General features: G+C 35.8%; 1 protein-coding gene across 1 annotated transcript in view; it reads left to right on the top strand.

Annotated features, from left to right (window-relative positions):
- The window catches only part of LOC131025745 (uncharacterized), a 774,387-nt gene that overhangs the window by 491,574 nt on the left and 261,677 nt on the right, over positions 1-21,136 (top strand). The gene's annotated exons all lie outside the window — the stretch shown is intronic.

The raw sequence follows: 21,136 nt of genomic DNA, 5'->3' as shown, positions 1-21,136 counted from the left end.
TCTAAGTCAGCATTCCGAACACGTACAGTTGATCCATTTTTTCTTCTTCTGTAAATTGGATATCCATCTTTACCTTGTTATGTGCTTTCACAATATGGTCGTGGATATTGGCATTTGCATTTTCCTTTCACCATACAAGGATTATTTAAATTTTTCTCTCCACAAGGTCCATGCATCATATGTTTTTTCACCAATTTAAACAATTCAAAATTGGTTTCTTCATTAGGAAGTTCGGCACTTACAAACTTATATATTTCACTTGCCGTATTCAACTTATGGTCGGACTTGAAAATTATCAGCATGTGGACATGTGGTAACCCTCTCTTTTGAAATTCAACTACATCAACATGTGCAGCTACATGTCTGTAATACCCCGTTTCCTCGAGCTAAGTTTAGAATAATTTTGAACTTAGATTTAAGATGATTCACGCCGGATTGAGAAAAAAAAAAAGAATTTATTTAATTCCAACAAAAATGATTTACGAAAACATTTGTAAATTTTCAAGTTATTTAAATTTTATTTTGTGCTTTGCATATTGTTTTAAATACAAGAGTGATTCCTCTGGCGAGTGATTCCTCTGCCGAGTGATTCCTCTGGCGAGTGATTCCTCTGGCGAGTGATTCTTCTGGCGAGTGATTCCTCTGGCGAGTGATTCCTCTGGAGGGTGATTCTCTAGCAAGGGTGATTCCTCTGGCGAGAGTGACTCCTCTGACGAAAGCTATCTCGCTGCTCCCCGTGATTCCCCTGGTATCACCTTTCCTCTGCTCTGACAGAGAAATCACCATTCCTCTGCTCTGGTGCGGAACTAACTTTAGAGAGAGAGAGGAGTCAAAGCAAGTGGATAAACATAGTTAACGGATAAGATATTTTATGCAAGTGGATAATTAAGCATGTGTTATTTATCCAATACTTGATGGCTAAGTAAATAGGGTTAATAAAACAACACCTTTCTCTTTCATTCCTCATAACAGACGTCTCTTTCCTCTCTCTTCTCTCTCTCCTCTCTCGACTGTCATCACCCAACACCATTGATGAGATTACTCCACCCTTCTCGGCACATTCATTATCCCTTCGGTAAGAAGTTAAACCATCAACTCCTCATTCAAGCAACAACTAGAACGAATCTCAACCGAAACCTCTTAAAGTTCCATCTTGAGCCCTTATCTCATTTACTCAACTGTAAATTCAAGCATATCAATGGTGTCATTCCAGTAAACCACCATACCAGTATAAGTTTTTGCAAGAATTTGAAAAGATGCAAACTTTATTCTTATGCATACACTCTGTTCGTATATAATTTTACAAGCATGTTTTTTTTTTTTAAAGAAGGAAGAAAGGTTGAGTCTTGAACTTGGTTTGTGTTTGTTGTCGAGTCGAGAGTCGAGGGAGGCAGGGCACGGCGGCTGTGCCGCTGCTGCCCGGCCACGGTTGGAGAAAAAGAGGTGGGCTGGACAGGGTTGAGTTGCGTCGAGGTCAGGACGGCGGCGGCCTGGGGGTCGTCGGCCATCGGGAACAGGGGCTGGGGCGGTGTTTGAGCTTTAAGGGAGGCGGCAACGTTTTCGTCGTCGCCGAGGAGGAGAGAGTGTCACAGCCCGCCCTAACTAGGGATAGTTAGGCCGAGTGATCCACGACTAGGGATGGGGTTAAAGAAGAAGGGGAAGAAAAGGGGCGTCATTTATAGCCGTAAAACTTACTCATCTTAATAAAACTCGTATTTTTTTTTATTCATTAATACTCAATTGAAAACAGTCTATGAAAGACAGCATAAAACTTAATTAATATCATTAATCAAGTTATACATCGTATGAAACCATTCTCTTAAGACTCAAAGTATGACATAACATACTATAACATCAACAACATCTTGCAGCGGAAAGTAGCTAGACATATGTATGAAGACATATTCTAGACAGGTTAACTATTTATTAACAACCCTGGAGACTCCGCTCATTGCAGCACCATCATCACATCAGCTCAACCTGCACATTTAGAAAACATATGCAGGGCTGAGTACAAAAGCACTCAGTGGGCACATATGCCTAGGTATAAAAATACATGCTTCAAAACTATAAATTGTCATGCCATCATAATCAGTACAGCAAGGGAGTTTTTCGCTAAAAAGGCCCAAGCTTACTAAGTTCATTTGTGATTCTTAAAGTTCGTCTGATCAGACTAAGTTCTTTTGTAATCTATCATATCTGAAACTGTGTGCCGGAGAGGTGGCCACCTCTCACGGTCACTTGACCGGCCAACCCGCTAGATGACTCACGGTCACTGGTGTACACTAGCCCTGGCAGGATAGCTATCAACTGCTCAGGACCCGAATTCGATTGCATCATTGGCAAAGCCAAAGCAGATAGATATCATACTAAAATTGAAACATTTTATGGCAAGACAATACTTGAAATAACTTTAACTCAAAGATTTTGTCATGAAATAACTTGCTTGAATGTATCATTTAAACTCATTTGATATATATGAAACTGAAATTAACAGTTAGATCATCTCATGCATTCATTCGTATAAGAGGCCTACGATACGTAGGGGATCTCTATATACGTATAGTAAAAGTAATGCCCACCTCGTTGTGTCTCTGTATCAATGAGTAACGTCACTCTCTCCCTCAAGTCGTTACTTCCCAAAAGGACCTTCATCGTTATGAAGAATTGGTGAGAAGTTATAAAAGAAACCTCGATTAATAATCTAATCTCTTTTATGAAACATTAGTATCTCTAATGTTCATCTCTCTTGATTGTTAATCAATATAACAATTATTATCTCTCGTCATTACTCATTAATTATAACATCCTTATGTTATAATTAGCAGCGCTTCAATTAAAAGAAATATTTAACACATCGAAAAGTCCACTTTCTTAGCAGATCTATTCGCTCTCATCTCGTCTAATTAACCGATTAGAAAGTTAAACTTTCCATTAGGCATGTATTTGAGTCACGGGTCAACAAGAATTGACTATGCTCAAATTCTAATTTCACTAAAAATTTCGGCATGACCTATTCATATATAATGTCAGCCACGAGATTTCAACGCGTGAATCTCACTACGTGAACTCGTCTCTCGACTCAAAACTTAACATCTTGACATCTTTTCAACGCAAACAAAACAATTCAAAATCATCAAAACTCTTTATCAGTAAACTATCATTTATACTCGACACCAATTGTTCGAGTGTCAGATACCAACATTTATGTGCGTTAATCATAACTCTCACAACTCACACCATTTAGTCATATCGTATCATCCATCAAAACAAATATAATCAAGTTGTTTTCTAGAAAGTTTTGCTGTTTTTGTGTCATCTTTAAAAATTCATAACAACCAACTCAATCATCATAAACTATCATACCAATTGATCTCAAAAACTTCATGAAGTGTAGTTCACTCTAAAAATGGTAGTTAACCAAAAAGGTTAAAGGTTTTTGGAGATATTGCTCTTTTAGTGCAGGCTGTCAAAGATTGACAGTTTCTGCCAATTTTGTTTAGGCCATTAGAAACCAAGGCAAACCTTAATAAAATTCCATCAAATTTAATCATCCAAAACTAAAGGTATCCTTGAAGATTTGGTTAAATTTTCACAAGAGAAAACGTTCATATGATCTGCCAAATAAACAATGAAACTCATACACTTTTACTGTTGGACAAATATGACAGCAGAACAGGGCATTTTTGAAATAATAAACTGCTCTGTTTCAGAGGTCATAAAAATCGAAATCTTATGTTTTTAGAAAATTATTGAAGTCTAGTTTCGTTTAAAAAAAACGGTGATGCAAAATCCTTCATGGATTAATAGATATAAACGTTTTTGTGAAGTCTACCAATAGTTGACAGATTCTGTCAAGGATTTTTCAAAATATCTTTAAAATAGCAAACATCATCCAAAAGACATGAAATTTTGCAGAAACGAAATACACATATCATAGATAAACATACTAAAATTTCAGAGCCATCAAGCAATGAAAACTCATCGAAACATAAGCTTGAAACTGCTGTAAAATTTTGACAGAATTCCAGTTTTAATCTCGTTCAACAATCATCATCCATAAATTGTAAATCAATTAGCATGCTCATGTGATATCGTAGAACACATATACGCAATAATATTCATTATGCAACGTCTCAAACTTCACGAATTTAAATAATCATACTCTAAAAATTTATACAATTTTCGTGCTTGGAAAAATACGAATTTAATATATATCGATTCTAGCATACCCCTAAGCACAAATATCAAGTCAAAACGATCAAACAAAAATCGAAAGACAAGCTAATATGTGAAAAACGGGGCTGCCCTCATGGGTTTCATAGCTACGGTTCGTTCCGTTCTTACTCCCTTCATTAAACATGCTCAACATCTACCCAAGAACAACATACTAAAATTTCACGACGATCCGACGTCGTTTCAAAATAAAGTCGAGAATCGACGTTTTTCGACGTCGACGAAAATCGAAAAGAAAACCATCAAAACGTAGGTAGAGATCTTACCTACTTAGATACGTGATCGAAAAGATGATCGGCGCTCGTCTCGGTGCTCAAATCGGAAGTCAAAAGCTCTAAGCTAATGTTTTCGTATATTTTCATATATCGATTCGTAAGACCAAGCTCCCTTATTTATAAGCGAAGAAGACAATTCTAAATTGTCTTGTCTTCCTTAGTCAACAATTACGACTAAGGAATTCACACTTGAGTCAACAATTACGACTAAGGAATTCACACTTGAACTGTCTTACTTAGTATTAGAATATATCAAATATATCCTAATCTAGTCCATAATATCTTTCAGTTTTGGTGGGGTAGCCTTAGATATTTAAGATGTTAACCCGTTAGTCGTTAAATATCCCGTTTCGTCTCGTTTTAACGACTAATTACCCACATTCTTCGTTACTCACCCTCTTAACTCCTACTCACTTTCATTACACTCGTAATTCTATATAAATATAGAAAACGCAAGCTCGTTCTCGAAATTCTGATAAACGAGCTCGGTTCGTTTATCGAGAAATCCCGATTTACTATTCACTCGTCGTCCAAAAATAAAAACTTTCATTATTGGACTCGTATCGAAAAATTAAGAATATTTCTCGACGACATGCACGTAAGATTTTGAAAGTCGACAAAAAGACGAAATAGCAGTATTTTACTATTCATCGTCAAAAAGTCAAAAATTTCAAAAACGTCTTAACGGACTCAGATCTCACTTCCGAGTTCACCGTTCTCATTCAAATAATTATCTCGAATTATTCAAATACTCAAACTCAATTACGGATATAAAATCACACATCATCCTCACATCATCAAAAGAACATCTCAACATCTTTAAAATATAACAACAAAACTTCATATAACTCCTCATCTCTATACAAAGTAATCAAACAAGGGATCTTATACCCTACTTACTCAAACTTAAGCAATTAAACACGTCATCAAAAGCCCGGGTATTACATACCTTCCCCCTTAAAATAAATTTCGTCCCGAAATTTGTACCTCTTGTAAATGTATCGGGTACTTCTCTCACATCTTATCCTCAAGCTCTCTTTCCACTTCTTTCTTAACTATCATATCTCCATTGGACCTTATCCAATGCAATCGACTTATTACTCAATTGCCGAATTTTATGATCTAACATCATCTGAGGTCTCTCTTCATAACTCAATTGCCGAAAATATATATCCTCTCAATTGTGACACGTGAAACACGTTATGCACATTTCCAAAGCTAGGTGACAAAACCAACCTATACGCTATTGGACCTATCTTTTGCAATATCTCGTAAGGACTTATAACTCTGGGTCTAAGCTGTCCTTTAACTCCAAATCTATTCATCCCCTTTGAGGGTGAAACCTTCAAGAAAACTTTGTCTCCTATCTCGAAACTTTGTCTCACGTCTTATATGCAAACTCAATTAGTGGCAACACATTCTCCCGATTTACTCCTCTATCAAGGATAGTAGTTCTTATCATATCTTCTATCGTCTGCTATGCTAAAATTCATCCTTGTACCCAACTCTTTCTGTAACTCATCCAAAAACGTGATGTAATTTTTTTTTTTTTTTTTGAGGTGATCTACACTGGTACTCAATGCAATCTTATAATGTCACGAACATACAATTGTGCTAACTTATCTGGTCCATATGCGATTAGGATCGGTATGAAATGTGCATATTTTGTTAGTCGATCTACAATCACCCAAATTGCTGTATTTCCTCTTTGACTTTTCGGTAAAGCTATCACAAAATCCATCGCTATGTGATCCCATTTCCACTCGGGAATCTCCAACGGTTTTAACTTCCCATAGGGTCGTTGGTGTAATGCTTTCACTTGCTGACAAGCTAAGCATCGCTCTACAAACGAAGCTATGTCTCATTTCATTCCGTCCCACAAAAATCTATTTTTCACAACCTGATACATCTTTGTGCCTCCTGGGTGGGCGGTGTAAGGCGTGTCATGAGTCCCACTCATGATCGTATTCTTAAGTTCATCATCGCGGGGAATGCATATTCTCCCCTCAAATAAAATAGCATTGTCTGATGCTTTTTGGTAACTCTTGAGATCTCATGCTCTTATCCTTTCTCGTAACTTGTTCATTGTCTCATCTTTCCTTGTGCTTCAATCACCATTTTCCTCAAACTAGGCATCGTCGCAACAATACTCGCTATCGTCCCTGGTGGTTTTATCATCTCTATCCTCATCTTGTCAAAGTCCTTTATAAGCTCATTCTCTCTCGTGAGAAGACATCCAAACTTTGACGAGACCTTCCGGCTCAATGTATCGGCTACTACATTGGCCTTGCCAGGGTGATAATTAATGTTGCAGTCAACATCATTTACTAATTCGAGCCATCTCCTTTGCCTCATGTTAATATCCTTCTGCTCAAAAAAATATTTCAAACTTTTGTGGTCCGTGAAAATCTCACATCTAACTCCGTAGAGATGATGTCTCCAAATTTTCAGGGCATGCACAACGGCTGCAAGCTCTAAATCATGCGTTGGATAATGTATCTCGTGGAGTCTAAGTTATCGTTATGCATAGACTGTAACTCTTCCTTTTTGCATCAAAACACATCCTAGCCCATTCTTTGACGCATCTGTGTAGATGGTATACTCTTTATCCATTTCCGGGACTAGCAGCACTGGTGTTGTAGTCAATTTCCTTTAAGCTCTTAAAAACTCTCTTTACACTCCTCTTTCCAATTGTACTTAGCTTCTTTTCTCGGTCTTGCTATCATGGAAAATCCTTCAATAAACCTCTGATAGTATCCTGCTAAGCCTAAAAAGTTGCGAATCTCGTTAGGCGTAGTTGGTGATCTCCACTCATGTACAACTTGTACCTTGACGGGGTCAACTTTAATTCTTTCGGATGATACAATATGTCCTAGAAAAGTTACTTCGTTCAACCAAAACTCGCACTTGGTGAATTTGGCAAAAAGCTTCTCAACTCTTAGCGTTTCCAACATCGTTCTCAAATGTTTTGGCGCTCCTGCTCATTCTTCGAATAGATGAGAATATCATCTATGAAAACTAGGATAAATTTATCCAGTTATTGATGGAACACTCGATTCATGTGATCCATGAAAAACTACTGGTGCCTTCGTCAAACCGAATGGCATAACTATGAACTCATAGTGCTCATACCTCATTTGAAAAGCTGTCTTAGGTATATCATTCTGTCAAAATTTGAACTGGTGGTAATATGATCTCAAGTCAACTTTCAAGAAAAACTCGCTCCTCGTAATTGATCAAACAAGTCATCTATCCTCGGCAAAGGATATTTGTTCTTCAGTGTCAATTTATTCAGATCTCGATAATCTATGCACATTCTCAACGTGCCATCCTTCTTTTTGACAAAAATGACTGGTGCTTCCCACGGGGATACACTATGTCTAATAAAACCTAACTCGAGCAATTCTTGTAGCTGAATCTTCAGCTCTTGTAGCTCCTTAGGCGCCATTCTATAGGGTGCCTTCGACACTAGTGCTGATCCAGGTTCTAGGTCGATAGTGAACTCCAACTGTCTTGTTGGTGGCAATCCTGGTAAGACCTCGGAAAATACATCTCTATATTCCCTTATCACTGCTACATCCTCAAAGTTTATTTTTTTTACTTGATTATCCTTCATCATTCAAGTAAACTAGGTAAGCTTGTGCTCCTTTCTTCTTTACCAATTTCGACGCCTGAAGTGCCGAAACGATTGGAACTCTCTTCTTTCTATCAATGCCGTGAAAACATGTCTGTTCCTTCCCAGGTGGTTGAAAAGTTATCTGTCTCTTCTTACAATCAATCGGGGCAAAGTTCTCTGCTAACCAGTCCATCCTTAGAATAATGTCTACGTTCCACATAGGCATTAAGTGCAAGGTTCTTGTTTTCATCTTTAGTGATCCTAACTCAACTCTAATTTAGAAATCATGTGAGAAACTGTAGTAGCTCTTCCTACAGGAGTGATTACTCTCAACTCGGGACTAGCTTGTTTTGGTTCGAGTTTGAAGGTAACATGCTTCAAACAATTAACGAATGCGAGGCTCCTGTAATAAACAGGATTCTAACTAGTGCATCTAATAACTTGCCCATACTACCTTAAAGTCCTGCCTTAAACCGGCACATAAAACTCAGACATCTCTTCATCAGTATCCATCTTCTGATGAGCAAATCGTGATAGCTCACAGAATTCTCGGTTATACTCTACAACCGATTTCTTTCCTTGCATCAAACTTCGATAATCAGTCTCTCGCTGCTTACTGTACTCCTCGGTACATACTTCTCAAGAGTAGTCTTCAATTGTTCTCAAGTATAGTCTACCAGTTGCTCAGGTGTTAAAGTCCTCTGACGTGCCTCTCACTAGTCTTATACATTAAAAGAATCTACTAGGATAACTCAAAAGTTGTAAGGGTTCAATCCTAGAACGACATCAAAACAAATTGTTCAAGAGACTCAAATGAATGACCAGAGGGTAGAATGAAGTAACTACCAGGTCGAACAAAAATGACCTAGAGTAAGAACCCATCTGGCTTTTCAACCGAAAGTTGAAACACGTGGGTTTATAAACCCAAAACACGTCTACTGAGATTTGGATCATGCGGACTGGCCAGGTCCAACATAATCACTCCCCAGTCACACGGGATATACTATCCCGAACTTGGAAATTATGTGTCTTCTAAACCCTCAACATACTATACATAACAAAACTTAAGTTCACACCAGCAAGCTAAAAGCTTAAACTCAGGGTCATATGTTCTAGACTCTTGTTTCGAAAGTTCAATATTTTTCAACTCTCCTCTCATGTTGCGGTGGTGGTGGCGGAGTATTATCCCGCCTATCCTTCACATCACACTCTTGATGACATCTTTGAGGCATTTTTGAAATCACAAAAGGAAAACTCAACTCGACCAACGCTCCAAGCATCCTCAAAACTCAAGTTCAATTTACTAACTCAACTTTAAGGAAACCCTCACGGTCACCTTAACATTCATCTGTAAGGCAATAAGCACTCACGAAATGCTAACAAAAAGACCACTCTGGTCAACCTAATATATCCATCAGTAGAATGCCTCGTTTTAGAGGGCTTACATAAAGGGGTTATTTAAACCCTACAAAAACCATAGTATCTATCGTAATGTCCCTTCTAAACCGACACCATTAATAGTACTATGTCTCGGTCTGGACCTCCTACGGTAACTGCTACCAGTCAACTCATCTAGTTGCTACTTTAGCACACTAGGAACATCCATCTATTTAACATCAGTAGGGTACTATATTCGCATGCTTATCTATCATCATGTCAAAATCTCAAGTACCAATATCTCCTAAGTAAGTTATATACATCGCAATGTAATTGCAACTAATCAAAAACGAGGGTGTACCGCGCATACTCTCAAGATCATCCTTAGCTCTAGCCTACATCGACTTCTCTTCTCATCCTCATCAACTCTAGCCATCCTCGGCTACTTCTCATCCTCATTATCGTTTATCATTTTATCATCTTTGGTAACTGATACTCAAGGATCGACTCGATATCTACTACACTCTTCTAGAGTCTCTGGTAGAAAACAAGCATCCGGTCATTAGATCCGCATAGAAAATCTGGGTATCTGTAACAAATCTCATCTCCTGTGGGTCCAATGCTCAAGACAACATGTCCCATCATATTGAGTGGCTTTCTTCCTTGCTCAATCCTACCACTCGATTGGTAGCACGGGGACTAGGTGCACGATGCCATCCAGTCTAGTAACAACCATAAGGCTTTCATCCTTTCATAGTCTATGAACATGTGTTTGAAAATCTGCTAGGGTATCTCTGTACCACATACTGTACGCCTCGTCCTCGTATCCGATCTTTCCTGAGTTCAATCTCACAACAGTCCACTTTCGTGCAGTGCCAACAGTCCTGGCCAACCTATAAGGAGAACTTAAAGGTGACTCTAGGAACTAACTCTACTTGGCTCCAGCAACAGAAATAAACAAAACATAACTTAGCAAAACTCCTATTAAGTAGTACTGTTATCTTAAAACTCAAGCTCAAAACATCTAAATTCTCATCTCGTCCCGTCTTTACTTAGTAGGGAATCTCTCTAAACAATGATATTAGATCCCTTAATCTAAATCATCGTGACTCAGTAAGACAACTCAACAATTCTCTCTCAAAGCCATCTCCAAAGACTATGGCTCATGATACCTCCTCAAGTACCATTAAGGTTGCGTGAGCAAAACTCGCGTCACAAAATAACTCAACATATCGTACAATATCTCATTGCAGCATGCTAATAACTCATCATTAATCATGCTATTATACTCAAGCTCATAACTCAAACTCATAACTCAAACCAACAAGTACTTAAAGCAATTGCTAATTCTCTCAAGCTTTAGCTCTAAGTTCTCATTTCATCCTTCTACTTAGTAAAAAAAAAAAATCTCTCTTAACAATGACATTAGATTCCTTCATCTAAATCATCGTGACTTATCACAACTGCTCAAACAATTCTCATCACAAAACATCTCAAATACATCACATCATAACTCATAATTATGCATCTACAATCATATAACATCATATGATATAAACGCTCTCATGATTCATCATGTAACGTCAACATATGCTCTTACAACATAATAACTCATTATTAATCAAGTTGTCATCCTCAAACTCAAACTATGCATCTTCAAAGCATAACATCATAACTCATCATATAACCTCAACATCGTGCTCTTCAAAATTTAACGTCAAATAAACTTTGAAATTTTACATACCTCGTTGAGCCTGGTGTGATGGTGCGCTGAGCTCACGGTTGTTAATAACTATTAGTCTAGTGACTCATTCTAGACTAAACTCAAGACTTCTAATTCAGAGCTTTCCTTCGCTCTGATACCACTCTGTCACAGCCCGCCCTAACTAGGGATAGTTAGGCCGAGTGATCCACGACTAGGGATGGGGTTAAAGAAGAAGGGGAAGAAAAGGGGCGTCATTTATAGCCGTAAAACTTACTCATCTTAATAAAACTCGTATTTTTTTTTATTCATTAATACTCAATTGAAAACAGTCTATGAAAGACAGCATAAAACTTAATTAATATCATTAATCAAGTTATACATCGTATGAAACCATTCTCTTAAGACTCAAAGTATGACATAACATACTATAACATCAACAACATCTTGCAGCGGAAAGTAGCTAGACATATGTATGAAGACATATTCTAGACAGGTTAACTATTTATTAACAACCCTGGAGACTCCGCTCATTGCAGCACCATCATCACATCAGCTCAACCTGCACATTTAGAAAACATATGCAGGGCTGAGTACAAAAGCACTCAGTGGGCACATATGCCTAGGTATAAAAATACATGCTTCAAAACTATAAATTGTCATGCCATCATAATCAGTACAGCAAGGGAGTTTTTCGCTAAAAAGGCCCAAGCTTACTAAGTTCATTTGTGATTCTTAAAGTTCGTCTGATCAGACTAAGTTCTTTTGTAATCTATCATATCTGAAACTGTGTGCCGGAGAGGTGGCCACCTCTCACGGTCACTTGACCGGCCAACCCGCTAGATGACTCACGGTCACTGGTGTACACTAGCCCTGGCAGGATAGCTATCAACTGCTCAGGACCCGAATTCGATTGCATCATTGGCAAAGCCAAAGCAGATAGATATCATACTAAAATTGAAACATTTTATGGCAAGACAATACTTGAAATAACTTTAACTCAAAGATTTTGTCATGAAATAACTTGCTTGAATGTATCATTTAAACTCATTTGATATATATGAAACTGAAATTAACAGTTAGATCATCTCATGCATTCATTCGTATAAGAGGCCTACGATACGTAGGGGATCTCTATATACGTATAGTAAAAGTAATGCCCACCTCGTTGTGTCTCTGTATCAATGAGTAACGTCACTCTCTCCCTCAAGTCGTTACTTCCCAAAAGGACCTTCATCGTTATGAAGAATTGGTGAGAAGTTATAAAAGAAACCTCGATTAATAATCTAATCTCTTTTATGAAACATTAGTATCTCTAATGTTCATCTCTCTTGATTGTTAATCAATATAACAATTATTATCTCTCGTCATTACTCATTAATTATAACATCCTTATGTTATAATTAGCAGCGCTTCAATTAAAAGAAATATTTAACACATCGAAAAGTCCACTTTCTTAGCAGATCTATTCGCTCTCATCTCGTCTAATTAACCGATTAGAAAGTTAAACTTTCCATTAGGCATGTATTTGAGTCACGGGTCAACAAGAATTGACTATGCTCAAATTCTAATTTCACTAAAAATTTCGGCATGACCTATTCATATATAATGTCAGCCACGAGATTTCAACGCGTGAATCTCACTACGTGAACTCGTCTCTCGACTCAAAACTTAACATCTTGACATCTTTTCAACGCAAACAAAACAATTCAAAATCATCAAAACTCTTTATCAGTAAACTATCATTTATACTCGACACCAATTGTTCGAGTGTCAGATACCAACATTTATGTGCGTTAATCATAACTCTCACAACTCACACCATTTAGTCATATCGTATCATCCATCAAAACAAATATAATCAAGTTGTTTTCTAGAAAGTTTTGCTGTTTTTGTGTCATCTTTAAAAATTCATAACAACCAACTCAATCATCATAAACTATCATACCAATTGATCTCAAAAACTTCATGAAGTGTAGTTCACTCTAAAAATGGTAGTTAACCAAAAAGGTTAAAGGTTTTTGGAGATATTGCTCTTTTAGTGCAGGCTGTCAAAGATTGACAGTTTCTGCCAATTTTGTTTAGGCCATTAGAAACCAAGGCAAACCTTAATAAAATTCCATCAAATTTAATCATCCAAAACTAAAGGTATCCTTGAAGATTTGGTTAAATTTTCACAAGAGAAAACGTTCATATGATCTGCCAAATAAACAATGAAACTCATACACTTTTACTGTTGGACAAATATGACAGCAGAACAGGGCATTTTTGAAATAATAAACTGCTCTGTTTCAGAGGTCATAAAAATCGAAATCTTATGTTTTTAGAAAATTATTGAAGTCTAGTTTCGTTTAAAAAAAACGGTGATGCAAAATCCTTCATGGATTAATAGATATAAACGTTTTTGTGAAGTCTACCAATAGTTGACAGATTCTGTCAAGGATTTTTCAAAATATCTTTAAAATAGCAAACATCATCCAAAAGACATGAAATTTTGCAGAAACGAAATACACATATCATAGATAAACATACTAAAATTTCAGAGCCATCAAGCAATGAAAACTCATCGAAACATAAGCTTGAAACTGCTGTAAAATTTTGACAGAATTCCAGTTTTAATCTCGTTCAACAATCATCATCCATAAATTGTAAATCAATTAGCATGCTCATGTGATATCGTAGAACACATATACGCAATAATATTCATTATGCAACGTCTCAAACTTCACGAATTTAAATAATCATACTCTAAAAATTTATACAATTTTCGTGCTTGGAAAAATACGAATTTAATATATATCGATTCTAGCATACCCCTAAGCACAAATATCAAGTCAAAACGATCAAACAAAAATCGAAAGACAAGCTAATATGTGAAAAACGGGGCTGCCCTCATGGGTTTCATAGCTACGGTTCGTTCCGTTCTTACTCCCTTCATTAAACATGCTCAACATCTACCCAAGAACAACATACTAAAATTTCACGACGATCCGACGTCGTTTCAAAATAAAGTCGAGAATCGACGTTTTTCGACGTCGACGAAAATCGAAAAGAAAACCATCAAAACGTAGGTAGAGATCTTACCTACTTAGATACGTGATCGAAAAGATGATCGGCGCTCGTCTCGGTGCTCAAATCGGAAGTCAAAAGCTCTAAGCTAATGTTTTCGTATATTTTCATATATCGATTCGTAAGACCAAGCTCCCTTATTTATAAGCGAAGAAGACAATTCTAAATTGTCTTGTCTTCCTTAGTCAACAATTACGACTAAGGAATTCACACTTGAGTCAACAATTACGACTAAGGAATTCACACTTGAACTGTCTTACTTAGTATTAGAATATATCAAATATATCCTAATCTAGTCCATAATATCTTTCAGTTTTGGTGGGGTAGCCTTAGATATTTAAGATGTTAACCCGTTAGTCGTTAAATATCCCGTTTCGTCTCGTTTTAACGACTAATTACCCACATTCTTCGTTACTCACCCTCTTAACTCCTACTCACTTTCATTACACTCGTAATTCTATATAAATATAGAAAACGCAAGCGCGTTCTCGAAATTCTGATAAACGAGCTCGGTTCGTTTATCGAGAAATCCCGATTTACTATTCACTCGTCGTCCAAAAATAAAAACTTTCATTATTGGACTCGTATCGAAAAATTAAGAATATTTCTCGACGACATGCACGTAAGATTTTGAAAGTCGACAAAAAGACGAAATAGCAGTATTTTACTATTCATCGTCAAAAAGTCAAAAATTTCAAAAACGTCTTAACGGACTCAGATCTCACTTCCGAGTTCACCGTTCTCATTCAAATAATTATCTCGAATTATTCAAATACTCAAACTCAATTACGGATATAAAATCACACATCATCCTCACATCATCAAAAGAACATCTCAACATCTTTAAAATATAACAACAAAACTTCATATAACTCCTCATCTCTATACAAAGTAATCAAACAAGGGATCTTATACCCTACTTACTCAAACTTAAGCAATTAAACACGTCATCAAAAGCCCGGGTATTACAGAGAGAGAAGAGGGGGAGTGACAGGGGTTCGAGGGAGAAGTGTTCCGGAGCGGCGCTCGTCGCCGAAGGTGGTGGTACGCGGCCGTGAGTTAGAGAGAGAGAGACTGATGTATGTGTTGTGCGTGACTGATGAAGGGGAAGAAGGAGGAAAAGGTTGGGTGTTGGGTTAGGGCTGAAGTCAGTTGGGCCGTTATTCTTTGTTTTATTTTTTTTAATTCCAATTATTAAAGAAAGATGAGTAAGAATATTGTTGGTGTTCTTAACTCAAGAGAAATGTTTTCAATTATTTATTCTTTAAATTTTGAAAACCCGGCTAAGTGAATCATAGAATATTAAGCACTTCACCGTGACTTAAGATTAGATTCAAGGAGACCTATTGAGAATAGATTTCTTGTAGGCTTTGAGCAACAGGAGGATTAGCACTGCTATTCCGATTCAGAGATAACGTTAAACGACTGGCTTTGCCTATACAGGTGGGCTTATTTTTTTTCCAAATGTATGATTTAGCTATTGAGCTTAAATGTTCGTGAAAAAAAATTGTTTATCCAATAAAATGTTTATGTGCACTCTGCTCTGTTTAAGGCTCGCCACAACGAATCAATTGAGGTTCTCTTATGACCTAACACGTTATTTGAGAATTGTGTACACTGTTAGCTGACTCGGTGGGTTGATCTCCATTCGGGCACTAACTAAGAAGCGTTATAAGGGTGCTTGCTGGATGTGTTCCGAAGCATGTAATGTAAGGGCCTGTCTGGGTAGCATCCCGAGGTCAAAAGTAAACTTGTCTGGGTTACGCCCTCAGTTCAAGTAATGGGATAAATGGATCTGTCGGTGGCTAAAAGGTCCGGGATCATAGCGAGTAACAGAATTGAGTGTGACATCTGCGCGTAAAACTAAGTGTATATATATATATATATATATATATATATGAAATGTTTTAACATGCTTAGAAGTTCTTTCACTTTAAAATTAACCTTCTAAGTCATGTCAAGTACGATTGGATAAACTGTTCTTCAGGTTACGAAATGTTTTAAAGTTGCAGCCCACTAAGTACATTAGTACTTAGCCCAAATATTTTCAAATGTTTTTTTTCAGGTTGATGGCTGGTGTTGACGGGGAGAGCTGAGGCTAGGGTTCAACTCCATGTTGTGACTTCCGCTGTAGTACTAGCTTTTTTTTGTCTTTCGTTTCCTTGACTTAAGACATTTTGTTATGACTCTGAATGATATCTTTTGATAAGCTTAAACTCTTGACTCTTAAGCATTTTGATTAATGAATGTTGGTTATCTGAAGCATGAAACTAAACTTGTGATCCTGAAGTTGTAATGTTTGTCGATGGATTAGTATCGTTTGGATATCTGTCTTTCTTCATCCAAAGGGGCGAAGCCCAATTTATCATCCCATTATTCGTATTTTACAAGGTTTTTCCCTTGTTCATTTCAATGATTTAGTTGCACCTCAGTTATACTTATTCCTTCAGAAATTGGGGTGTGACAATGTCCAAAAATTTTCCTCTTGAATAATTGATCTTTCAAGTCTTGCAGTTTTGCTCGAAATACTCGTGTAGTTAAGTCTGGACGATCTTGAGCTGTTTGACCATCATATAATGCTTCTTGTATTTCTTTCCACTCTGGATTGCAAGTCATTGTAATGAATAGATCTGGTTTTCCAAATTTTTGTACTAATGTCAATGCATTAAGATATCTACGACGCATATCTCTTGGTCTTCCTATAAATGTTGCTGGTAGAACAATTCTTTTGCCAATTTCATTCCCTCTTAATTCTCCATTAAAGACACTATCCACAATTCCTTGATACAATTATGCTCTCATACTTGATTGGTTTTGACGAAAAAAATCCAATCTTGTTGTCTCCAATTTTATGTACATATCCACTATATATTGCTGCAATAATCTTCCAGCTAATAAGAGTATGGATTGTCTTGGATTTCTAATCTGTATCTTATAACAAATATATTCTCGGCATGATACCTTCTTAACGTTTTGTCTTCTAACACCTAAAAACATATAAAAATACAATATAAAAATAAAAAAAAGTTATATTATAGTGATTAGTGAAATGAAATACTGCTGAAAAAAGATTTTATTAAAAAGAAAAGAAACAACAACGGAAAAGATTAGTGAAATGAAATAAATACAACAATATACAAAATAAATATATATGTCAACAATTGCCTAATTATATAAAAGAATCTCAACCCAATTAACAACTAAAAGATTTTCAATTCAATTTATGTTAAAAAAAATAATTAAATATATTCATTATCACCTAAACACTCTAAATACAAATCAACACTTTATCGATTCAACTCATTAATAGGTAGGATTTATAGATTATGATTAAGTAAGGATTTTATTAAGACATATGCATAATGAGAGAAGTAAATAGCCTTAAGCTAAGGTGAAGCATAAATATTTGCAATTTGTAATTGTAAAACTCTGAAAATGAATTTATATTATTGTTTATATGATTAGCATGCTAAAGTTAATTAATGCGTGGGAATGAAAAGAATATTCTCTACTCATAGCGAATTATAATGTCATGATTGGAATAATATAACTTTAGAAGAATAAAATTATCCAAAAGTTTAATATTACAATTTATCAAATTAGTAAAATCAATTATAAACATTATAAAAATATAAAATGTGACACTTAACTAATTTAATCATCAATCAATTTATAAAAAGTTAATAGACATACCTTGTTCTTCATTGGAGATAATATCGCTTGCAGTTATGGTTCTTGCTAATGAAGTAGAAACGGTGGTTCTTGCTAATGAAGTAGAAGTATAATTATATGTAATTAACCAATAATTAATTATGTGATAAAATTACAAGTAAAAAAAAATTGTGTGATAAAATTAATGATCAAATTGTCTAAGAAATAATAAATTAAATATAATACTCTTAATTATTTTTGTCTCGTTGAAATTCTAATATAATGTCTCAATATTTTAAAAAATAAAAACAAAAATAATATCTTAATATATTCGATTACACCAAGCTGTGTTAACCGTTGGATCAATCTATGGATGTTTGGATGTCTATCCCAAACTTACATTTATTGAATCCCAAAATATTTTGTAAATTTAGTAAAATCAATTATAAACATTATAAAAATATAAAATATGATACTTAATTAATTTAATCATCAATCAATTTATAAAAAGTTAATAGACATACCTTGTTCTTCATTGGAGATAATATCGCTTGCAGTTATGGTTCTTGCTAATGAAGTAGAAACAGTGGTTCTTGCTAATGAAGTAGAAGTAGAATTATATGTAATTAACCAATAATTAATTATGTGATAAAATTACAAGTAAAAAAAATGTGTGATAAAATTAATGATCAAATTGTCTAAGAAATAATAAATTAAATATAATACTCTTAATTATTTTGTCTCATTGAAATTCTAATATGAAGTTTCAATATTTTAAAAAATAAAAACAAAAATAATATCTTAATATATACGATTACACCAATCTGTGTTAACCGTTGGATTAATCTATGGATGTTCGGATGTCTATCCCAAACTTACATTTATTGAATCCCAAATTATTTTGTAAATATGGTTAGGATAAGAATAAAATATTTTAATAGATCAAAGACTTGTGATATATAGAAATCCACAATATTAGAATTAGAATTGTAATAGAAATCCACAACATATCCGCCTCTGATTTTCTTTCTCTGTTGCGTTTTTCTTTATCTTCTGCGTTTGAACATAATTGAAGCTCAGAAATATTGAGATGACATTTTTGTATTGCTAAACCTCATTTAGTTGAGGTTTAGCAACAGTTTAGACATGCCTTCATTCTGTAAAAATTTGCATATAACTTATAAATCAGCCTAAATGACCAAAACAAAAATTTGAGGACATAACTGAACATTCGGAACCTTTGGATACATGTGTAACACAAAGCATACTCATAATAATGCATAAATTAGAAAAAACGCCAACTACTTTTATAGATTCCTTCCAAACAATCTCTACTTTTATTTTAGCTGCAGGTCACCAAAATAAGACTAACACTTCAAAAATTTAAACTTAGTATAGTCATTTTAAAATTAATATTAATGATTAATTGTTAAAAACAAATTAACACGTTCAATTTTTATCAGTAAAATAACATTCATTTTTTTTCGACGAATAACATGATTTTTTTTTTTTGCATTTTAATAGAAAATTTGATGTGTAATGATCAGCGATATCACTCACAGAATAATGCATAAGATTGTGAGCATTGGAATGTAATATGGTTAAAGTATCTAAACATGTCTGCTTACAAATTGGAAAGTGACGTTAATTAGCATTGCAATAATTTATAACAAACGGAGCGAGAATCAAAACTAACCTAAAACGGCATTCGAAGAGGGGAGGCGGCAACCGGAGAAAGACTAAGAGCGGTGGTGATGCATGAAAGAGAGCAAGGTAGACTGGAGGCTCAGAGCAGCGAGTGAGGAGAACCTGATCGGGGCTGGTGTAGACGGGAGGAGAACAACAAAATCTTATTGCTTACGAATGCACGACGCTGGTAGACCAGGCAAGAAATTGCTGATCGGAGTGCAGCGCCGAGGGAGCGAAGCACGAAAGAGAGCAAGATGTTGAAGAGAAAAAGAAGTGACGATGAGGTTAGATTAGGATTTAGGAGTAATCTAATAGAATATGATAAGAATGAAGAAGAAATTTAAGTAGAATATTAATATTATATTAGGAGTAATCTAATAGAAACTTCAGTCACTACTTCCATGTTTGAGTTGAATTAGGATTTTTTTATAATTAATTCCAATAAACATAAAGGAACGTGCTTAATCTAATATTAAATAGATTATAACTATACATAATATAAAATATGGAGAGGGGTAAAATAGGCAATCCACAAGTTGTCCCATAGAATGCTTAGACTCTTCTTCTATTAGTATAGATATATAATCTGTCAATAGTTTGCCAGATTTCATGCACCGATTTGCAGCGCATAATATGATCGAACAGAGAATGGGATATTGATCTTTTCAAAATAAATTTGGCATTGGCGTTGTGCTGCTTCCACTTCTTGAGTGCATCAGCGTTCTCTGGTCCAATGGTTGGAGCAGTGACGCTTCCTCCATTGACGACGTCCCACAAATCTTCACCAACGAGGTAGGACTCCATACAAGTCTTCCAAACTCTATAGTTGGACTGATTCAATAACTCTATTCACTGTCCATTGACTCGAATACATCTTTGAGGTACGCGATCGAATCTTCCACACACGATATGCCAGAGCTCTTATGGCTTTGATACCATGAAGAAACTGATATTCTTCAGGCAACAGAACTGGGCTTGGCAGTTTTCGCCAAGAGCGATTTGAGGTAAGCTTTGAGTTTGCGAGTGAGAATGTCGTCGACTTTGACTGCCACCTGCCTTCACTGCTGTCAAAGCCCTGCTCTGCTTTTTCCGGTATGGACGACCATTGTCGACCACCACTCTCCATCGGTTCACTAATTTCCAATCCCTTCATCCTCTATTTCCCATAATACCAACAACGACCCAAAAGAAATAAATTGGAGAAACAAAATTTCAATATTCATACTTCAATTTTAATACCTTTTTCTCTTATAATGAAAATTATGACACATAAGTTTAAAAGTAATTGATTCATTCCTTACCTTACAACATGTTCTTGGCGAGGAGATTTTGGTGGTTGGGTAGCGGTTGGCGAAGGTTTTGAGGTCGTTGGACCATTCGAAGTAGAAATTGTCAAAGTTGAGTTTGCAGTTGACTCGACATAATTCCAATAGGGAGATACTGCAGGAGTCGAGAAGGATCCGCAGACATGAAGAATGAGGATAGTTTTATTTATTTATTTTGAGAGTTTATGATGATAGT

This window comes from Salvia miltiorrhiza, chromosome 5 (genome assembly GCF_028751815.1).
Source record: "Salvia miltiorrhiza cultivar Shanhuang (shh) chromosome 5, IMPLAD_Smil_shh, whole genome shotgun sequence".
In the NCBI taxonomy this organism is placed as follows: Eukaryota; Viridiplantae; Streptophyta; class Magnoliopsida; order Lamiales; family Lamiaceae; genus Salvia; species Salvia miltiorrhiza.
This window is presented reverse-complemented; position numbering and strand designations above follow the sequence as displayed.